This window comes from Eretmochelys imbricata, chromosome 24 (assembly GCF_965152235.1).
Source record: "Eretmochelys imbricata isolate rEreImb1 chromosome 24, rEreImb1.hap1, whole genome shotgun sequence".
Taxonomy (NCBI): domain Eukaryota; kingdom Metazoa; phylum Chordata; order Testudines; family Cheloniidae; genus Eretmochelys; species Eretmochelys imbricata.
In genome coordinates, this window is record NC_135595.1 from 4,991,347 (window position 1) to 5,010,318 (window position 18,972).

General features: G+C 47.4%; 1 protein-coding gene across 3 annotated transcripts in view; it reads right to left on the reverse strand.

Annotated features, from left to right (window-relative positions):
• The window catches only part of MEF2D (myocyte enhancer factor 2D), a 168,703-nt gene that overhangs the window by 70,992 nt on the left and 78,739 nt on the right, over positions 1-18,972 (reverse strand). The gene's annotated exons all lie outside the window — the stretch shown is intronic.

The window sequence follows — 18,972 nt, forward strand, 5'->3', positions numbered from 1 at the left end:
ATTCCTAGCCTCAGGACAAACACAACTGCATTAAGATTATTTACATCGACTCTGGTAACAGAGAGCAGCTAATCTCTCTCTCTCTCTCTCTCTCTCTCTCTCTCTGTTTATACCATGCCCATCACCACTGTGTCTGAGTTCATGTCTACACAACAGACACTGCTAGGCTACCGTCGCACCCTACTGCAGATGCTTCCTACATCAACGGAAGGCGGATTTCCATTCCCGTAGTTAGCCCACCTCTCCGAGAGGCAATAGCTAGGTCAATGGAAGAATTTTTCTATCAGCCTTGTTGCACCTGGGGAGTTGGCGGGGGACGGACACTCAGCTTAACTACACTGCTCAGGGGGGTGGAAGGTCAATCTAGGCCTTGCCTAAATACTGCTTTAACTCTATACTATACTGCGTGTAGATGCAGCGATTCTGGTAGAAAGGTGCTGACGCTGATGCAGTCATTGCCATACAGGAAGGGGACTAGGCTATATTGGTGCAAGGCTCCTTTATACCAGTGTGAGTGAGTCTGTGCTCGCACCGGTACTGATATTATTATATCAATTTTAAAAAAGAAATCACCCCTCGAACCCACAGTTATACCAGGACCAAACCCGTGTCTAGAGCAGGTTCCAGACTGCCTGACTTAACCCAATCTGTTTGTCCAACCAAGGTATTTCTTATATCATTGTCTAAAAATCTAGGCAACGTGCCGACAAATGAAGACTCGGCATAAATTCACCTACAGTGGTTCCTTGCATTTTAATTATTTATTGCGTTCAAGGCCTAGGGGTCAGGACTGAGCCAGGGGCCTCACTGAGCCAGGTGCTGTACATACACATAGGGTTGACAACTTTCTAATTTCTGAAAACAGGACCCTCCTGCCCCGCCTCTCCCCCTGAGGCCCCGCCCCCTTCTCCATTCTTCCCTTGAGGCCCCGCCCCCCCTGCTGGCTCTTATCCCCTCTCCCCCCATCACTCACTGCTCTCCCCCTCCCCCAGCTCGATTCTTTCCTCTTCCCACTCCCCACCCCAGCTGGGCTCCCTCTGCTCCAGGGCTGGGATGGGAGCTGCAGCCTGACTCAGAGCCTGCTGCCTGCCTGCCCACAAGATGAAGGTAGTAGGCACCCCTGGCTGAGCTGGGGCTGGTGAGGGTTAATGACCCTGCATCTCCACCACCTCTGCCTGTGTTAACTGGACTTTTTGTGTCCAGTCAGTAAATCTGACTGGACACTGCCAGGTCCCCTTTTTGACCGGACTTTCCAGTGGAAAACTGGACACCTGGCAACCCTACATACACAGAGTGAGCCACAATCCCTGCCCAAAAAAGTTTACAGTCTAACTAGACACAGCGACAACAGTGCAAGAGAGGGAGAACTTCTGGGGCTGAATCTTATTTACCCTAAGGCCCCTTTATACCTCTCCAGCAACCGCAGGACAGGGCAACTGTGCGGCCAATCTCTTGAAATGGAGTTTTTTGAATGACCCGTGATGCTGCTCATTTCAGACTCTGTCACATATCACTGTCGAGCGCCCAGTGACTCATTTCGACGGCGGGCTATCGGCTCTCCACCTGGCTGATGATGACGCTGTTAAATGACTGCGTCCATTGCACATGCGCTGATGACCAGCACAAAGGAGCCTTACAGCAAATGGAAATTTCACTGACACCAGGACATATTATACCCATTTTACAGGAGTGCAGAGCGATTCATGGCCAGCTTTCCATAAGACCTAAGGTCTCACTCAGGAACCAAATGGAGCAGCATAGAAGTGGAGAGTAGGCGCTAAGCCCTTTTGAAAATCTGTCCTTTATTAAGTGCCTGGCTGGGAGCTGAAGCACTTTCAAAAATACCCTGAAACACAGGCACTGAGCAACTCAAACCCTGGCTGCAGGTTGTGCAGCAAGTCTGGGATACAGCGGGGAAGTGAATCCAGGGTCATATCTTAGCCACAAGTTCCGCAGGCCTGTTGAGAGAGCAGAGAACCATCCAGGGCACAAACAGGAAGCATTTTTGTACACATGTGAGGATGGGGAAAGACGGCCATAATAAACCAGTGAATTTCTGTTCCTTTTTGACACTCTGGAAAAGCAGGAGGGGGAAGGCGGTTGTTTTTAGGTTTTTAAGACATAAGAAGTCAAGTGGCCGGTCATTAGCCTGGGTCATTTAAATTCTTTGCCGCTTTCTGAGTGACTCTTCAATTTTGCATTTTTAAATATCTGTACCTGAACAGCCAATAAACAAGCTGACACGGAAAGGTATTTCTTAAGGGGTACTAGAGAGAAAATTTTAAAAAGAAGCCAAGACAGCCCTGGAGTTTTTCTGTTACTAATACCAGTTGGGTTTGGAGCGCTCTGATCAATCTGGTTTGACGTCTGTGTTTCTTTAAATCCTTCTGTTTAAGATTCTGTCCTCAGAAAAAGCAAGCACAGCAATATGAGGGGGGAGGCGGGGGGGAGGGGGCAGATGTGTTGTCATTCTTCACACATCACCAAGCAAGGGAATCCCGGCTTTAAGTGCAAAACTCAACTCATTCCCAATTACAAAACCATAACAATAGCTAGCTATTCCTCCTGCTCCAGGAAACCTGGGACCAAGTGTGCAGCGCTGCATGCAGTGAAGAGACAGGTATCAGCTGTGACAAAGAGAGGAAGGATTTTGGAGGGGTATGGGGGAAGCACTAGACTTTTTGGGTCCCAGCTCTGACAGAGACTCCTGAGTATGTCTCTATACTAAAATCATGGGATGTGACTACAGCTCGACAGACACACCTGTGCTATACAAACCCGCCTGGATCCCTGGGTAATTACTCTGTTGGTGAGGTCCCCTGAGTTGCCACCTGCCACGGCTCCACGGCTCTGCTCCTCGAGTGAGCTAAAGTTCGTTCAGGTATGTCTCCATGAGCTGCAATGACACCCCCAGGCTGCAATGTAGGCATACCCCGCAAGTCATTCTGGGCCTCAGTTCCTTGATCTGTATAAACGGGATAATTGCACTTCATTGGTTTATTCAGGCTTGTGATCCTGCCTTCGGTAGCACACAGGCAGAATGCTGCTGTGGGGAAGTCCGAGCATAAGGCGACTGGAGGCATTTTGATGTCCCCGATCTCACAATCTTTCCTGTGTTTATCCTCACAATACTCCCGTGAGGTAGGGCAATGCTTTCCTCTCCATTTTATAACGGGGACCTGAGACAGCCCAGTGACTTGACCGATGTGACACAGGAAGTTTGTGGAAGAGCAGGGGCTTAAGCCCAGGTCTGTGGTTGCTGTTCTAGCCACAGGCCACCCTGCCTCTCCTCTCCATGCTCACTACTAGCCCTCAGCACAGTAGTGAATTTCGCCTGCTAAATGGCCCTGGAAAGAGACCTGACCGGCAGAAATCTTTTCAGAGGTTGTTTCGAGGAGGCTGAAGTGACCCAGCAAGGCAAAGCACCAAGCTGCCTAGCATTACAAGCAGCCCCAACGAGACAGCATGTCTCAGCAGGGAGTGGGTCTAAGCTGCATGCAATAGGATTCCAAAGTTGGCAGCTCTTCATTTTTCAACTAAGCTGAGCTGTTCTTGCTCTCCGCATCAACCTTAAAAGCTCTTGGCAGCTTCTTTTTCAGCCCAAGCGTTAGCTCCCTGGCTGGGTTTTGAGCCCCGCACAGTTCCTTTCTGTGGACAGTAACAGCAGCAGGAGAACATTTTTCAAATTTCAACTTTCAAATTACAATTTTTCCTTGAAAACGTGACGTTTTGGTAGGGAAGATGGGGATGATATTTGTGCATCTGCTTTTCCCTCTGCTTCTTTTTACAGGGAGCAATAAAAACAGCAATAATAATATTACACTGTATTACAGCAGTGACTTGAGGGCCTGGATCAGAATCAGGATCCACGTGGTAGGTGCTGTACAGAGACAAATACAGTCCCCGCTCTTTCATCCCAAGATCTCCAAGGACTCCACCAATGCAATTTCAGCCTTACCACACAAAATGACAAAAGGAAGTACTATTTTTTCCCCCACACAAAGCATCATTAACCGGTGGAACTCATTGCCACAAGATAACAGTGAGGCCAAGCAACTTACCCACTGCTCTACTGTACCAAAACTATGAAGAGAACTTAGGAATGTTGATTCCTAGGCCCCTGCTCTGACACTAGACCATACTCCCTCCCAGATCCAGAATACCCAGGACTCCAAGTCCCCCTGTCCTAATCACTAGTCTACACCCCCAAAAACCAAGCAATCCCAGCCTTCCCTGCCTCATAAGCTTGCCATGAAGTTTGCCAGTGTCCAATTTATTTCTTCTGCATCAGCTACTTTAATTCTGGGTACAAGGGTTGGTATCAAGGGTATATGGATATCTATAAATCACATTTGCTAATAATGCCATGAATAAATGGCACAGCAGCAGGAATTGGCTTCTTTGTCTGTCCTATTGACCCAGGTATCAAAGCATACAAGGGGGAAGATTTCTTCTCCGAAACCACTATTCATTTTCCATGAAAGAAGAACACTCGGAAGCCTAAGACACACGTATTCCCAGGAGGCCACAGACATACAGGCAACAAAAAGTTCCTTTTACCTCCCCAGTACCAAGGGTCTTTCCAAGGACAAGTTGCATTGAAATGACATTTACCAGCTGAACCCCAGTTTTCTTTCCTTCGTTACTGAAACGTGTGCACCTTTCCCTGTGCCGTTAATAAACAGCAGTGCAGCTGCAGTGCTCTGGCAATCGAAGAGCGGCAGCGAAAGGGAAGTGGGACCGATATGATCATGTGAGATGGGGGCCCGCTCTATATGATGATAAGATAGGACACACCATATGGGATCATTAAAAAAAAAGAACTAGATACATTCATGGAGGATAGGTCCATCAATGGCTGTTAGCCAGGATGGGCAGGAGTGGTGTCCCCAGTCTCTGTTTGCCAAACAGGGGATGGATCACTTGATGATTCCCTGTTCTGTTCATTCTCTCTGGGGCACCTGGCATTGGCCACTGTCAGAAGACAGGATACTGGGCTAGATGGACTGTTGGTTTGACCCAGTAGGGCCATTCTTATGACCAGTAGCTCAGCATCCCACTTTCTGCCACACCAAGAGAAATCACTGGTCCACCAGTAGCTCACCTTCTGCAGTACCAAATCATGCCATGAGGCTCTCTAGCCCCGTACCCCACTTCCTGCTCCATCAGATCAGGACAGTGGTCTAGCCAGCTAAGAAGAATGGTCTAGAATGGTGCTTTTCCACCTGTGGTCCGCAGACCTCCGGGGGTCCGCAGGCTATGTCTGAGATTTCCAAAGGGGTCCGTATCTCCATTCAAAATTTTTGAGGGGTCCACAAATGAAAAAAAAGCTTGAAAACCACTGGTCTAGAAGATAAAACTTTCAGCTAGACGGCTAGGAGATCTGTCCCATGAATTGGCCCCCAGGGGGAAAGTGAAAAAAGTGGAGCTGTTTGTGTGCTTTTTCCCCATTGAGATTAAACAAAGAGTTCAATTCTTTTTTTTCTCTCTTTTGGTCAAAACATGAAACATTCCTACTCCAAGGGTATTTGCTATTTAAAAAAAGGGTTTCAAAGGAAAATTTTCATTCAACTCAAGATGGTTTATTACTAGCGGTTTATATCACAACAGGAAGGATCCCGGTGCTGGAAATATACATAATGGGACCTCAGCTAGCATATATCAGCCTAGAAATTAGGCCTAGAAACTATCTGACCTAGTAATTAATGGGGGGAAGAGGGTGAGAGAAATCTGTAGTGATTACTCTGTCATGGATACTTTATGTTGGTTCTTCCTTTGTTTTCTGGTTTCCTTCATCTGAAATACAAAGCATTCAGGCTGAGAGGGCTCTATGTTCTGCTCAAGGTGTATGAAATAACACAACATACTGCTGTACAAATCAGACCTTTTGTCCATTATCCCAGCATCCTGCCGCTAACAATGACCAGCATCAGCTGCTTCAGAGGACGATACAAATAACCCGCTAATGTACAAATATGTAATAATCCGCTCCTGAGAGAAATTTCTTCCTACCCTAGGCATTTCTGCCCTGAAGCATCAATATTTACATCCCTTGTAAATGTTTGATCCTATCATATATAAGTGTGTATGTCTTTATTATCCATATAAATGTCTAATCCCATTTTGCATATGGCTACTGCAAGCCTAAATAATATCTACCAGCAGTGAGTTCCACAAGTTAATTATATGTTGCATTAAAAATGTGCAAGTTGGCAACATTGCCTAGCCCTTTCTTTTCAAAACCAGGCAGTGATTTTAGGTGCCACCTTAAGCTGAATTTTCCAGAAGTGCTGAGTACCTGCAGCCCCACAAAAGACAACCAGAGTTGAGGGTACCTAACACTTCTGAAAAGCAAGCCCCAATCACCTGATGATGGGTACATAAATGGCACCCAGAACGGTCATATTTGGAGTTTTAGGCCTCAGAATCTAATTCTGCACCATTAGAGTCAACAGGAGCTCCCCACAAGTGTTCTGTTCCACGATTAGCAACAAGGTATTATCGAGGTCAAGAGTTCAGCAGAATTTAAAAAAAAAAAAAGGATACTGAAGTTATCAGAGTTACAGCAGAAGCAGTGGATGTTTAGTACATCTGAAAATCAAGTTATAAGTGACTTGCCCCAAGTCACACAAAGTAGCAGTGGCAGGGGTAGACAGCACTCCCCTTCGGGTGTCATAATATAGGTCACCTTCTTTAATCACTATACCATATTCTTTCCCAGAGATGGGTGTGGAACCCAGGAGTCCTGGATCCCAGTCCCCTGCTCTGACCATTAGACAACACTACCTCCCAACATTGGAAGAAAACCTAGGAGTCCTGGCAACTAGCTCCTTCTTTTAACCATTAGACAACAGGCCTGCCTGACCTGGATGAACCAACCCTCTCCCCCGGCATCCTGACCGCCAGTCCTTTCCTCTAACCACTAAACAACGCTGTAGGGAAAAGACATTTTTGCACTGCTTCTGTGACCGTCGCAATGGGGAAAAAAAAGAATCAGTGACTTTTACAAAATGTTTTCTTTCCACCCCAAACAAACCAACAAACAAAAAATAGCCCAAGACAAATTCAGACCTTTGAGAGGGAGAAGAAAAGGATTCAGAAAAGCGAGGCGTTATTAAGATCCACTGTGAGATTCGGCTGTCAATGAACGGAGCTGGGTTAACCCTGATACAAAGGGCATGACTTGCAAGGCAGTTGCTGCTCACAGTCCTTGCCTTTTCTTCCCTTTTTCAATAATGAGCAACACTGAGGCCCCCTGAGGCAGAAAAACGAGGCTCCCAAATCTGACAGGCCAATCAAGGCCCCACAGCCCCGGGACGCTAAACTTCTGCTGGGTTTCATCCTGCCTTCTCATATGCCGTGTTTGTCATAAGGCAGGGGAGAGAAACGGAGATCTGTCTAGGTGTGGAACTTGGAGCCGACTGTTCTAAACCCATAGCTTATATTGGAGCAGCCCTGGAGCCACAGTGTCCGGAGCCAAAGTCAGTCAGGACGCTTGGGTTCTATTCCCACCTTGAGGAAGGGAGTGTAGCCTAGTGGACTGGGCAGAGGACAGGAACCTGGAGCTTCCTCCAGAAAGGAAGCATAGGAAACCAGCTGCCATAGACTCTTGGGGTACACCTCCACTCATAGGTGCTGAAACTAGGGGTGCTGAGGGTGTTGCCGCACTCCCTGGCTTCAAGTGGTTTCCATCATATCCAGTGTTTACAGTTTGGTTCAACGGCTCTCAGCACCCCCCTCTATACAAATTGTTCCAGCACCCCTGTCTACACTGCATTAAAAGCCCCACGGCATAGCTGACTTGGGCTCACAGGGCTACGAAATTGCAGTGTAGATATTCGGGCTTGGGCTAGAGCCCAGAATCTGAGACCCTGTGAAGGGGGAAGATCTCAGAGCCTGGACTCCAGCCTCGGTGTCTACCCCAGCTATTTTTAGCCCCATAGCCTGAGCCTGCTAATCCAGGCTCTGAGACTTGGTGCCAGGGTTTTTTATTGCTGTGTAGACATAGCCTTGGGGTCCATCCCCAGTTCTGGGAGGGACTGTAGACTAGAGATTAGAGCAGGTGGAAGGGGCATGCCAGAACATCGGCTTCTATTTGCAATTCTGGACAGGAACGTTGTCTAGCGGTTAGAACAGGGGGAAACTGACGTGCGTTTTCTTCCCAGGTCTGGGAGGGGGTGCAGTCAGAGCAGAAGCAAGGACTCATGATTTCTGGGTTGCAGAACTGACACTGGGCACTATTCCTGCCTTCCTCAGGCAGTATTGTCTAGCAGTGAGCACAGAGCCTACGTCAGGACTCCTGAGTGCAGTTACTGATTGTGATACTGGCTGAGTGTATCATCCTGGGAGCAAGTCACTTACCATCTGATCTTCAGAGGTGCTGAGCACACGACAGCTCCCGTTAGCTAGCACTGGTTACATGACTGAAATGGAAAAGGTATCTAAGAGCCGAGTGGGCTTTTTCACCTGGGATGCAGACCCTAGGCCAGCAGCCCTTGATCAAAGTACAAACAAGGGACAAATGGTCAGGCAAAGAAAACACAGGAGACCTGTGGAAAGAACCACCCCATCCAGATCAATCCACATCAATGAAAAACCAGGAAAGGAGGAATTAACCTCACATGACAGATGTTAATTGTGTCATGCCAGCAGCCACTCAGATATCACTGCAGCAAGAATGGCAGTCGATAAGGCACTGCCCTGAGAGTTAGAAGAGATGGGTTCCATATCCAGATTTGCCATGTAACCTTGGCTAAGTCACATGCCCCCTCTCTGCCTCAGTTTCCCCACCTACCAGTTGGCTATATTGACTGTAAGCTCTTTGGGGTGGGGACAGTCTCTCACTAGGTGTCTGTGCAGCACCCACCCACTGCCTATAGTTTAAGGCCAGATGGGACCATTAGATCATCTAGTCCAGGGGGTCTCAACCTTTTGCTTTCTGAGCTCCCCCCAACATGCTATAAAAATTTCACAGCCCAGCTGTTCCACAACAACGGTTTTCTGCATATAAAACCCAGGGCTGGTGTTATGGGGTACCAAGCTGGGCAATTGCCCAGGACCCTATACCACAGGGGCAACACAAAGCTAAGTTGCTCAGCCTTTGGCTTCAGCCCCAGGTGGTGGGGCCGCATGGTGGCACTTTGGCTTTCTGCCCTGGGCCCAAGCGAGTCTAATGCTGGCCCTGCTTGGCAGACCCCCTGAAACCTGCTCGCAGCCCCCCAGGGGACCCCAGACCCCTGGTTGAGAACCACTGATCTAGTCTGACCTACTGTGTCTCAGAGGCCATTACGTTTCACCCATGTTCCCCTACATCAAGCCTAATCACTTGAGTTCAGCTATAGCATTTCAGTCCCTAGGAGACTAAATGGATGTGTGCCCCAGGCAGAGAACAGGAGAGACTAAGGTGTGCCAATGGCCCAGGCCCCTGCAAGGGAAGGGAATCAATTCGGTGAAGTGACCTTGCATGGAATCCACCTAGTACAAGGAGGCTTCTAGATGCTGCTCTAATGCAGTAAGAAGAACCTGAATAGAAAAGAAAGGAAGCCACTTGCAGGCAAACAGCTCCCAAAGCTGTGGTGGGCTTTATTTTGAGTTCAGCATCCAAGCAGAGGTGAAGATGTCAGTAAAGAATAATCCAGCCCTTGATAGACACATTCTTAAAGATACTTGAAAATCCACCCATCTGCCTGGCTATTTCAAAGGGAGAGAGAGTCAGTCGGTGCAGGGCAGTGTGTGGGTGATCAGCTGGCCAAGAGAAGGGACAAGTCACCTGCATTAGTGAGGCTGCAGTTTGGTTGATTTACACACACTTTAAAATCCACTGGTTCGTTCAAGTGGCTGGACCAGATGGCTGCTTAGACTAACCACAACAGGTGCTTTTGGCCAGTACTTGCATTCAAAGGAAATCTAGTGAGAGGTCCTTGTGCCCCGCACCTCATGCAGTCATCGACACCAGTGCCAAGTGGTGTGGAAACACTGCCTTCTACACCAGCGCAAATGACTACCCAAGACACAGGGCAATGAAGGCAACAGAAATAAAAGAATTGCTGAGAGAGCAGGGAGGCAATAAGGTCTAATGGATAGGTCATGAGAGTAGGAGTTAGGAGAGCTGCATTCTGTTTCTGCCTTGGCCACTGGCCTGCTGGGTGACCTTGGGCCAGTCACTTACCCTGTCTGTGCCTCCACTTACCCATCTGTACAAGAGGGATAACAATGCTGACCTTTCTCTGCAAGGGACCAATGAAAAATGACTATCAGAGAGGGAAGATTTATGACCTAACACGCCACAGGACTATCCCCTCCTAACCCACTGGTTGATTTGTGCTGTCCTTCAATTGTAAATTCTCCAGAGCAGAGATCGCCTCCTCCTAGGTGGATGTAAAGTGCAGAAGATAATGGATCCCTGACCCTTGACTGCAGCCAATCGGTGCTACCCCAATACAAATAATATTTGATTAATAATAATGAATATTATTATTAAGTTGAGAGAGATCAGCTTTGTCCTGATACATAACTTTTGCCATTTCACGCTACACAAGCACATAGCTGTGTTATTCATTAATTGGTTTCATTTATATGAGCGTAGCACCTGGGAGCCCCAGTCACAGACCAGGACCCCATGGTGCTAGGCGCTGTACAAAAAGATGGTCCCCGCCCTAAAGTGCTTACAATTTAAGGATCTAGCCTTCATCCCAGTAGTATCCCAGATCCTCGCGATCATTAACAGATTTTCTTCCCTTCCCAACACCCCTGTGAGACACAAGCATTATTTCCATTTTATAGATGGGGAACAAAAGTACCGTTTATGTAACTATTATGTTTATTATGTAACTAGCCTAAGTCACAGAAGGAAATCTATGGCTGGAGCAGGAACTGGGCCCGGGTCTTTAGAGCCCCGCAAAGGAACTACCCCATACTGTCAGTAGGAATTATTTTGGGGAAGGTCTGTGGCATGTGTTATCCAGTGGGTCAGACCAGGTGATCACAATGGGCCCTCCTGGCCTTGGAATCTAGGACCAGTCCTTCCTTAGCCTAACTCCAACCAGCCTGAATTTATCCCCATTCTGTGGCCGCCACCGTTTTTCTATCGCCTTTATCTCGCGGCTCTGAGCGCAGGGCACAAAGCGAGCCAGACACTCTTAAGACATGGCTACGGATGAGGTGGTCTCCATGGCAACCATCACCATGCCACAGCTCTTCGGCTTTTCTTCCCTCACTCGCCGGGTTTTTATGCCATTTGGTGCAAGCGGAGGCAAGGAAAGGCGCTGAGAATTGCCCCGGCAGGTTGACTGGCGAGCGCTCGCTTGTGTCAGGGACGCCAGCGGCTCTGCACTAGTCTGACTGCTTTTTCCAGACCGTCTCCAAAGATACGTAGCAACTGCTCGCCCATCGCTAGGCACGGCCCTGCCGTGCCAGAGCCCCAACCCAAACCATTTTTATTACTGTAGCGTTAGCGTGCTCAAGAGCGTGACGACCTACCTTGTAAAATGCGATTGTCCTACTGCAGATGGCAGTTGTGAAGTGCTCAAACACTACAGTGACGGTGGCTAGAGAAGTCAGAGATACAGAGGGGCAGTGACTCACCCAGGGCCACACAGCAAGTCAGTGGCGGAGCTGGAAGCAGGATCTGGCTCTCCTGAGTTCCATTCCAATCCTACTACACCACACCCCCATGGACTACAACTGGGATTGCAAATGGGTGGAGGGGCCTCTTTGTAAAGCACGTTGCAATCTCTAGCTGCCATGCCCTATAGAGGAGGTATGTGTTATTGATATGGCCCCCTGAGAATCTGGCAGTGTAAGGCAAAGGTCAGATCTGATCCAGACGTCCAGGATTCCACTCCAGGTTTTTGGTTCAGGCCTTGACTTCCCAGCCTGCACTTGAAATTTGTCTCCTGAGAGGCAGAATGGGCTTCCAGTTAAGGCACCAGGCTGGGATTCAGGAGATTTGGGTCCAATTCTTTGGTCTCCTGCAGACTCCTCATGTGACCTTGGGTAAGCCATTCACCCTGTCTGCGTCTCATCACCCCACATGCAAGGTGGGAACAGCTGTTCTTTTCTTGGCTTTTTAGATTTGAACCTCTCTCACTGTGCAGTCCCTCCGCACCTCACGCAATGGGGCGCTGACTTCAGTTGAGACGTCTAGGTGCTACTGGACAACAATAATTGTACAGTTCAGAAGAGACCTATATAGCCAGCCCACTGGCTTGAGGGACCTGGGTCCTTTAAAGGGTGCCCAATACATAACCATCAACTAAGGAAGGTGATAGATCTCTGGTGGGTCCCTTCTGCAAGGCACACAGCAAAGCACTTGGGCTGTGGAACCCGTTAGAGAATGCAGGAAGCAGAGAACTCCAGAATCACTTCTTCCACCTCCTCGCTATTATACAAGAATGACTATCACAGCAATTAACAGACATGCCAATTAAATACAAGCAGGTGCTGGTTAACTCTGCACTGAGTAATTCATACCCGACTCCAGCTAAATTGCTTTAAATTGGAGAGACGGGCGAAGGAGCAGAGCTTGCAATTGGCAAAGCGCGGTGGGGAGGAAGGGGAATCATCTCTGCTGGGAAATATTTTTGCAAAAGCAGGGGTGCTTAGGAATCTGGGTCCACTTGATCCAATTCCCCCAGATTTAGGGAGCGGGCAATTCAGTGAGTGGGTTTGTATCTCATCCAAGTCTCTTACTGCTGGACAATGGATTCTATGGGGAAAAGTATTTCCTTTCATCATTTTTGAATCTGCCACCTTTCAATTTCATTGAAAGTCCCCTTGCTCTTATGATACAAGACGCGGTGAATAGAAATTTCACATCCACTTTCTCTGGACCATTTATTATTCTGTACATCTCATTGCTTTCCAAACTAGAAGGCAAATAAAAAACTAAGTTTTATTTATCTTTTAAAAGCTCATTATTTTTAAGGCAAACTCATGATTTGATGGGGGGAGGGGAGTGACTTGATTTTTTTGAAAGTTTAGGACTGACAACACTGGAACAATCCCTATCTTTGCAGTCTCTCTTCATGGGACCTTTTCCATGCTCCTAATCACTCTGGTCTCCAGGCTGTCCCTGAACCTCCTCTAATGCAAAAATACCCTCTCCAGAGGGGATGCTCAGAACCCCGCAGGAGGACAGTGAGCTCAAAGGCTCAACGTGAAATTGACTAGAAACTGCCCAGCCTTATTTCTTTGTTCAAGGTCACTCAAATGTAACAAAGCGAACAATCCATAGAGAGTGAAATGTCACTTTGGGTTTTAAAACCCCTTTCCGTTTTAATCATCTCAATATTATTAGTAATACCGTGACATTTCTTGTTTTAAAAAATATTTTAATAGAACTGACCTGTAATCTTTTTTTTTTTCCCAAAAAGAAAACTTTAATATCTCAAATCAGTGAAAGAATTTGTGCAGACAACTGCATTTTTAAAAGGGTTCCTGGAAAACCTAGTCCTGATTCTCAGAGTAACTGGTTATTTCCAAGTGCCCAATTGAAGATGCTTTAAGGGGCTTGATTTTCAGGAAGTGGATTCTCAGCCCTTTCTGAAAGTCATGCCCCTTTCAGGTCTTTCAAGCTGAGCTCCTGGAAACTGAAGCAGTCAAAATGAGTCGGCTCCCTTGAAAATCTTAGCCTCAGTGTGTTTAGAAAGCCTTAAGTTTCAGATCCTGTGTTCCCCTGTCACAACAAGTATCAGTGGTTAAATCTGCCCTCTTTGCACCAGTTGCAGAGGGTGAGGTCCTCCTGACCTGATATAGCAGAAGCATAGACTCCTGAACTTAGAAAATGGAAGATAAGTAACTGGTTTTAAAATCATATGGATTCTCTTCTAATTTCTTTTCAGCCTTCTTCACTTTTTCTGGAACATATTCAGCAGCCTCTGCTTCAATGTAGCAATGGGGTCTAGTGGTTAGAGCTGAGAATGGTGCACACATAGGGGTTCTAGTCCTAGGTCTGTGAAGGAATATGGTCTAGTAGTTAAGGCAAAGGATTCAGTTCCATTCCCAGCTTTGGAAGAACATGCGGTTCTAGTAGTTAAGAGCGAGGGGAGTGGGAATCAGAACGCTTAGTTTTGCCACTACATCTCTCATCTGCAGAACATTTATCCACAAGGGCATGGAGAGTCTTAAAAAGGGAATGTTTGCAAAGCACACTGAGACCGGTCGATGGAAGGCAGCTCCAGGCGTGCAAAGTATTCAAAACAGAGATTTTGTCTTGCCGGTGTATTGTGCCACTGAGAGTCTCCCGACCTCCGACCCTCAAACCTGCTTTCCCAACTGCAACCCACGCAACGGAGCTGCGCAAAGTTGTAACCTGCCCAGAGCCCTTCTTTTGTCCTTCGTACCATGCCTAGGCATCAGGGGTATGGGGAGCAGGGCAGAGTGAGAGGTTAAGAGGGGCTCAGAGATAAGAGACAAGAATGATTAGAGGCCTGGAAAAATCTCTCCTACGAAAAGAGACTAAAAGAATTGGCACTGCTCATAGAGGAGATAAATGAGTGGGAACCTGATCAAGTTGATGAGATACTGAATGAAGGCAGATTGGGGGCCATGCCCAATAATGCCAGGGGCAGGGGATGGTCAACGAAAGCAGGATGTTTAAAGCTGATAAAGGGAAACATTTTGGTTTGGACAGCAACATGAAGAGCCAGAGGTACAATAGTCAGTATTTAAAAAGTAAACAAGACTTTTGCAAGAGAAAAATGCTCCTGCTTCCAGACAAAAGCCAACCTCTCATTAGGATTTGGAAAATGCTTTCCTTGGGGCAGGTGTCATAGGGCGTGGCTGCCCTAGAGTGCCCCCTGCTGGCTGAGCATGGCTCTGCAGGTGCTCCCTGCAGCAATTTCCCCTCACCCAGGGATTCACACTGCTCAGGCATCCAGCCGGGTCGCTCAGAGTTGGATCCCTTTCCAGAGGGAGGTCAAACAAAAGGTTCTTCTGTCCCCCTTTGAGCTCCTCTGCACTCATCCCTCTGGGCTCAGGTTCCAGTCCCTTTAGGGTTATCTTTCAGTCTCTCTGGAATAGAGCCTGGACTCCCAGGCTTCTTCTCCATATTCCCTTTGCACATTCTCAGGTCCCCTAAGGTACGTTTCAGTCTTCCCAGCTCTGGGATAGATCATTGACCTACAGACTATTTCCCTGGAGTCCTGCCGGACCCGACTTAAATGGGTCTTCTGTGGATGGCCTTGATTTCCTGCCATTCCTCCCCAAACTGCCTTCTCTGCCCCTTCTATGAGGCCCCGGGCGCTTAACAGGCTGCCACCTGTCACCGATTAGTTCCACCCCTTAGGCTGGAGGCAGCTGATTGACCAAGGCTGGCTAGCCCCAGGCCTCCTGGTCTTTAAGGGGCAGGCCACCCTAGATACGTCCACACTGCAATTAGACACCCGCAGCTGGCTCAAAATCCCAGGGCTTGGACTGTTCCAAGCCAGCTGCAGGTTTTTAATGGCAGTGGAGGCATACCCCTGTTACAGCAGGTGATCCTTTCACTAAAGGGTGTCTTGCCCCAGCCTCTGAAGCAGCTGGTGCTGGCCATTGTCAGAGAGAGGATACTGAGATACCTGGAGCCCAAATCCAGGCTAACAATTCCTGTATTCTTCTGTTCCTAGATTTGAGTTGCTCAGTTCTTTCTTGCACAGAAATAAAGTGGGCTTAGAACTGGCAGCCGTAGCTCTAAAACCATCCCAAGAAAAAAATCCTTACAAGTAGATTTTCATTATATTTATACATCTGGCTAAGTTCCCATTGAAATCAACGAGACGTACTTGTATCCTGCTGCGGATTTGGGGTCTGATCTAAACCCCATTTAAGTCAACGCAGGAATCTTTCCCATGGAATTCAGCGGGTTTTGGACGGTTGCCCTTAGAGCGCAGAATCTGTAGGATATTTACCTCCTCATCTCCTGAATGACTTGTGTCCACTGAGGACACATCAAATTAGAAAGCCCTAGAGTTCACAGATGTCCTGATTTTATAGGGACAGTCCTGATTTTGGGGGCTTTTTTTCTTGTATAGGCACCTATTACCCCCAACCCCCGTCCCGATTTTTTACACTTGCTATCTGGTCACCCTCCTGGTTCATACAGTTTTTATGTAGCATCTCACTGTACAACAAGCACCTGGAAGGAATCGATCTAGGCAAGGGATCTCCCCAACATTCTCTGTGGTGAACACTGACAGCATGAAATCACGTCGTTTCACTGCACTACCTTTATCCTCCTTATCGTCTCATTTTACTCCCAGCTGCCCCCCCCCGCAACCCCCGCAATTATCATGCAAGCTTCCTGCTTCTCATGAACTTAAGAGGACAAGCTTCTGATCTCATGTGTGCTAGCGTAGAACTAGAGTAAATCCACTGACTCAGTTACGCTAAGGCCTGGTCTACACACTGATTTTTTACCGGTATAACTGCTGGTTAGGGGTGTGTTTTTTTCCTGATACCATTATACCTGTACAGTGTGGACACAATGCTTTATCCTAACATAACTTAGTCCCTTTCCCATCTGAGAATGAACTACCCCAGGATAAACAGTTTTATACCACTATCATTGCATCCGCAATAAGGAGGGTTATACCACTTTAATTCTCCCGGTATAATTCAAAGGGTCCAACTTTTAGGAGTAGACCAGACTGCTCAGCCAGCGTAAAGGGCCTTAAAATGGGCCAAAATGCACTGTCAAAAGACCTAAGTGACTTGCCCAAGGAAATCTGTGGTAGAACCAAGATCAAACCCAGATCTCTTGGGTCCCATGGCAATGTTGAACCAAAAGACTGGCCATCACTACTCCAGATATAGGTTAGATTTCCATTTTCTACAAAATACATATTTAGCTATAATAACCTCTTGAACTTGGCTATTTAACCACAGTTCTTGCCTTCCTGTTTCCTTTTCATAGAGGGCTATGCATGCCTTCTGTGACTCCGTTATTGTTTCTTACTTATCCGCCACACTGAGTCTAAGGATTGTAATTTCCTCACTGGCTTAAGATTCTTGTTGACTAGCTTCCTTTAAAAAAAAAAAAAAGAATAATCCTCCTTTCTAAAATTTAGTGTCAGAGTGTCAATTTTTGGTACCTTTCTTCCCCCTCCAAAGGATACTGAACTGAATCACATTGTGGTAACTCAACGACAGTTAACTTATTGAACCAAATCCTGGGCGATTCTTGTAGCTTTTTTTTTTTTCTTCACATATTCTAGCTTTAGCTGTTCTAAGAAGCCATCATTTAATGATCTCACAGGCTGGACATTACTGGTCTAAATATCTCAAAAGAAAAGCGGGTCACAAATATGGCAATTATTTTTCATGCAAAATTTAGGGGAGGGGAATCATTCCCTCCCCCCCCAAAATTTCCTATGAAGATTTTTCACTTTATTAATGAAAATCTGAAAACTTTTTTTAAAAATACAAGTATTTGGGTTTTTTTGCTAAATATTTGTTTTAAATTTTTTTCTTCCGGTTTCTGTCTGTTTGTGTGGGGGGGAAGAACAGAAAATGTTTTCCAAAATGGAAATATTCTTTGAAAAAAGTCATTTTGGTTGAAAAAAGAGAGAAGGGTGATACAGACTGACAGGGAAGCACAAGGAAACAAGACGACAACCCTGGCCAGCAGGATAAGCTGTGTTCTCGGCACACAGGCATCACAATACAGGAGAGCTGAAGGAGAGATTTAAAGGAGACCACTGAGTAGCTGTGTGGATCTTTACAGGGAGATTTTCCCAAGCACGAGGAGGGCAGAATGCCCGTACAACCTATGCAAAAAAGGGGTGGGTGTTTGTCCCCCTCTAGCGGCTGGTCCCTGACTATGCTACATGTTGCAGTTTGGAGGCATTAATCCTTCAGCACAAGCAGTTGAGGTTGATGCTGTTACAGTCTCGGGCGCAATCCCGACCGGCGAAGAGTTGTGTCACTTCTTACCCTGTAACGCGTAAGTGCCTTAAGGCTTTGCGACTGTAGTTCTCTGCCTGGGGGGCCCACAATCAGCCAGAAGCACGCGCTTTCTGTCCATTTCTTGGGCAGCCCTGGTCCAACACTTCGGATGGAGGCGCCTGCCTGCAATACCCCAGTTCTTCCACCAGGCTTGGTTAACAATGCGTCAGGGGACTCCACATTCTCCCCCAGCCCCAAACTTCCTCAAAAACGTGTGTTCTGAAACGTCCGGTGTCCTGGAACAATCAAAGGAACGTGAACCTTCATTGCTCCTTTAAAGAGTCAGTGTCTAGCCATTTGTTCCTTTAACTGGAGTCACCAAACAGTTCAGGTCAAACACAGTCCTGGATTGGTTTAGGGGAAAAGGATGACATACCCCCTTACTGGTCTGGAACTGCACCTCGGTTCTGGCGACAAACGCTCATAGCGTCAAAGGCCGTAGGTTCGAATCCCACTAACGGCCCGGGCAAAGTTGGTTAGAGCAAAGAGGCTGGGGAAGGGGGAACCCTGGTCTATAAGAAATGGGACTGAACGCTGCACAGTAAGGGCCTGGTTTTTAAAGGTGATGAGCACCTGCCACTCTCATGGACTCCCTCTGCAGTTCTGAGCACTCGCCCTCTGAAAATTAAACCCAGCACTCATGTGGTGCAAGCCCAGCAAACAGCTCGTTGCAAGAGCTGCACAGACCTGCACTAAAGCCCCTACTGCAGAAGCCAGAGAGACATGACATCATGTGTGATGTCATGTGTGTGTGCGCGTGTTTTCCCCATCAGCCCTGTGGAGACATGGAGTGTAACAAGTCACCAAACACAGAATTGTTTAGCACCTCTTTATCTGAAAACCAAGATCAAAACCGCACAAACATGTTCAAGTCTCTTCCAAAGCTTCTATTCTGGTTTCAGGATGATGCTATCTAGGTTCCGGTGTCGAGCCTACAGACGCGGGGAGGGGAAGGAGAGTGAACAAAAGTGCAGCCTTGAAACAAACTTCGCCCTCGGAAATGCAGCTGCAGGGACCAAGCATCAGAGTCCTGCTCCTCTCGGCTCAGCC